Consider the following 4,616-nt stretch of genomic DNA (forward strand, 5'->3'; position numbering starts at 1 on the left):
AAGTAACTCTTTCCTGGCACTGGCACTGGCACTGGGACTTTTATGTGTTACTCTACGGTGCCCAGCAAGTTATATGGTAACTTCATTTAAACTTTTTAAATAAACTTTTATCATATGGATATTGGTATATTTTAGGGAGCTTCTATAGTAGTAGGTTTCTACATGCCTTTATTTGTAAAGGTCTTTAGTGTTACTTATCCCTCCTTATAATCTCTCTTCTCCCCTGCCTTCCCATCTTCCTTCCTATTTAACTCCTTCTAGTCTATTATCCCCTCCCCCAACTTTTTATACCACTGTGCTGTATCTCCTCTTCCTTGAAAGCCTGCCTTTGGCAGACATTGCTAAGAGAATAAATATAATCTACATACTGAAAGCAAAAACTTGCAAGACAGAAGTCATTAAGAACATACAAAAAAAAAAAAAAAGAATTCTTAAATCCCAAGAATAAAGAAAACAAGCAACCCAACTGAAAACCCAGACATGGCTTTACATAGGTACTGATGATTTCACATGGAAATATTTACAGCTTTGTGTACCTACTTACTACACACCTATTTTCTTGAATCCAGATGAGAGTCTAGAAGCAGCAAACACATTGTAGTGGTTTGTATAGGCTTGGACCCCATAGAGTCAGGTGTTTGAATGCTTGGCCCATAGAGAGAGGCACTATTCAGAGCTGTGGCCTTATTGAAGTAAGTGTGACCTTGTTGGAGAGAAGGTGTCACTATGGAGGCAGGCTTTGAGGTCGTATATGTGCACAAGCTATGGCCAGTGTGACATAGTCTCCTGCTGCCTGTGGATCAGCTCCTACTCCAGCACCATGTCTGCCTGTGTGCTGCCATGCTTCCTGCTATGGTGATAATGGACTAAACCTCTGAAACTGTAAGCCAGCCCAAATTAAATGTTTTTCTTTGTGAGAGTTGCCTTGGTCATGGTGTCTGTTCACAGCAACAAAACCCTTATAACTAAGAGACACATGTAGTACAGTATCTTAGTTTCTGATACTATATGCTAAGAAATGAAGCCAGGACACCTAGGAAAAGTGCTGATTCTAGGACAGGGACAGGAAATAAAAGTAATGAATGATCTTTGAGTGCCTCAAGGTACCAGGTGGTAAGGGAATGCTTTAAAAACAAAAACTCCAGAGTTTAATGATGAGAGCAAATCAAGAGGATGCAGGAGCAACCTAAGAGATCTCTCAGAGGCCAATGTAGGGCAACATGAGCAATAAGTTAGGACTGAATTAGGTATGATGGCAGACCCCTGTAATTCCATCACTTGGGAGGCTGAGGCAGGAGAACTGTCATGAATTCATGGGCCAGCCAGCCCAGGCTACAGTGTGAGAATCTGTCTCAGAAAAAAAAAAAAACTATTTAAAAAAGATAATACTGAAATATAACCCTAAGTATAAAATAGTCCTCAAAACACAAAACAAATAAATGGTTAAACAAGTGAATATCTATGTGAAGACAAGAGACATCCTCAATGCAGCGCTGCAGAGTAACACACAGGCTAGGGCATGACACTAATGCAGGGACTAGATAATGCAGTCTTCCAAATACCATCACAATATTTCTTTGACTCTCAATTTTAAAACAACACTTATTAAAAATTTACTGTTGCAAGAGAATTTAGTAACTCATTTAGAACAAATTCCACGGTTAGCAAATTAGGAACCTGAGATAAAGAAAAATGAATTACTGTGAGCGAGGGCAGGCTATACCATCTGCTTTCTTAAGCAGGACTCCGAACTCTGCAGGAGCACACCGCCTGTTCTAAACACTTTCTTCATAATGTCCTGTGTCCCTTCACTGATGTATTTTCCAAAGTGCTTCTTGGAGCTAAAGTATATTCAAGGTACTTTAAAAAAAAAAAATAAATAAGCCGGGCATGGTGGCGCACACCTTTGATCCCAGCACTCGGGAGGCAGAGGCAGGCGGATTTCTGAGTTCGAGGCCAGCCTCGTCTACAAAGTGAGTTCCAGGACAGCAAAGGCTACACAGAGAAACCCTGTCTCAAAAAAACCCAAAATAATAATAATAATAATAATAATAATAATAATGGGCTAGAGATGGCTCAGCAGTTAAGAGCACTGGCTGCTCTTCCAGAGGACCTAGGTTTAATTTCCAGCACCTACATGCCAGACCATAACTGTATGTCTTTCTAGCTCCAGAGGATCGAATGCTCTCACATAGACATGCACGCAGGCAAAAACACCAATGTACATACAATTTTAAAACAATAAATTATTAAAAATAAAACAAATAACGAAGTATTTGTAGAACAAAGCCCAGGATTAGTAATTGACTGTGGGTTTATATTTAAAAGTCACATTCTATTTTGTCCAGGGGCCATGCACTTAGAACATTGATTTGCTATGATCTAGATCTGAAATGTCCCAGCCAGGCTCATGGGTTCAATCAATGCTTGGTTTCCAGCTGTGAGTCCTGTTTGGAGATCAGTAGAACTTTCTGAAACTAGAACCTTAGTATCTAGGGCCCTTCTAAAGGTGGGCACAAGTCAGTAAGGGTGGACCCTTGAGGGTTACAGGCCCCAATTTAGGTCTGTCTGTTTCCTGATTCATCAGCTATAGCAAGCTGTGCTGCAAGCACCCTCCGCCTCATATAGAGTCCAGTTTGATGAGAATGTCTTAAACCCTGAGGCCAAATAACAAAGACTTTCTCCTGTAAATCGTCTTGGCCAGCAAGATTTGAGAGAAAACAGACAGAGAAGAGGGTTTGTGGCTGCAGTAGCTTTAACCATGTGGTGTGCAGGAAGAATAGGGAAGAATTTAGAGGGACTCAGTGAGTCGTTGATTCTGTGAGTGAGAAGGAAGGCAGCCGAGTGTGGACAGGGCTGCTGAGCTGGCTCAGCTGGGAACAGCACTGAATATCATGCTTTTGTGGATTAGCCTTTTACATTTATCACGAAATGTTGCATAAATGTTCTGAACTTTTGCCTTCCTTTCTTTTAGCAAGGCGTAGCAGAGTAGGGTCTTAGACCATATAGCCCAAGCTGGCTTCAAATGCAGTGCAATCCTGCTGCCTCCGCCCTCTAAATTCTGGGATTATAAGGTGTGAAACACCATACCCAGCGGTTTTGTTCTTTCTTGCTCAAGAATTTCTCTAAGATTATTCTGTTCCAATGCTTTGATCCACATACTGAGGTTCTGTTTAAAAAGCTATGGATACTGATTATGGGATGGATCCCCGGATATGGCAGTCTTTAGATGCTTTTGTCACAGCTCCAAACTTTGTCTCTGTAACTCCTTTCATGGGTGTTTTGTTCCCAATTCTAAGAAGGGGCAAAGTGTCCACACTTTGGTCCTCGTTCTTCTCGAGCTTCATGCGTTTAGCAAATTGTGTCTTATATCTTGGGTATCCTAAGTTTCTGGGCTAATATCCACTTATCAGTGAGTACATATTGTGTGAGTTCCTTTGTGATTGGGTTACCTCACTCAGGGTGGGTAGGGGAGTGGGGGGGAGGGTATGGGGGACTTTTGGGATAGCATTGGAAATGTAAATGAGGAAAATACCTAATAAAAATATTTTTTAAAAAAGCTATGGATATTCATAATATTAAAGATTATTGTCATGAAAAATGACAGTTTTCTTTGAAGCTTTCTGTACAGTTTATTAGCAGATATTCGTGTACAAAATACTTCTTTCTGACATTTTCCTACAGGTGTTTTTTATCATATTCACCCTCTTGCCAGAACCCTCTCTCACCCCCTCTTCCCTTCTGTTGCCCCCCTCCTTGGGCTTGAGAATCTTACCAGTGTGAAACCGCTCTTCCCTGAGGATAACCTTGCAGGGTACAAACAATTCAGCAGGCTATGGAAACACAGCTCAAAGTAAGTTGTAAGCATGGTCACTGTCAAGATGAGTAACATGCATCTCTGAAGTGGTGGCTTCTATTGGGCACTACCTACTAGTTAATTTATTTTATCCTGTATTTCTTTTAGCCAGTACAGTCAGTGCTTTCTCAGGTAGCCACATTGTGTGTCCTGGCTTGTAGTCCAGGCTGTGGCTCTGATATACCTGCCTTACAGACTGGAACATACTGACTCTGAAGACGGCGGGCACTAGAGAAGTATCAGACACTTCTGGTACCCACTACGCTTCTGATCATATGTAAGCAGAAAAGAGGGAACTGAAGAATCATATTATTAACTACCTGAAATGCCTCTAATTTACATAAGTCACTGTATAATCATACATATATCGTTTAAATGAAAATTTCCTATCTGTGCTGACAATATTTCCTCCAAGAGCCATAGACCATCAAACAAAACCCCAACACCAGGAACAAGCAGCCCTCTTTTCAGTTGTTGGTCAGGGTTGTCCAACAGACTTCCAAAACACTACAGGATATTGTTATTGCCCTTGGTTGCCTCCCAACCCCCACCCTAGTCCCTATTGCTTAAGACTCAATGCAAACACTGGGCCCAGAGGCTCCTGAGCTGGAACTGACCTGAATGACCCTCCCTGGACCAGCTTTTATGGTACCAGAAGGCACTGTGCAAGCTTCTAAAGGAGGGACACAGCCAACAGTCCTACCCAGCTAGGATGCCTGAAGCACAACAGAAACCAGCACAGCTCGATAGCTATAGGGTG

This window comes from Mus caroli, chromosome 2, assembly GCF_900094665.2.
Source record: "Mus caroli chromosome 2, CAROLI_EIJ_v1.1, whole genome shotgun sequence".
Taxonomy (NCBI): Eukaryota; Metazoa; Chordata; class Mammalia; order Rodentia; family Muridae; genus Mus; species Mus caroli.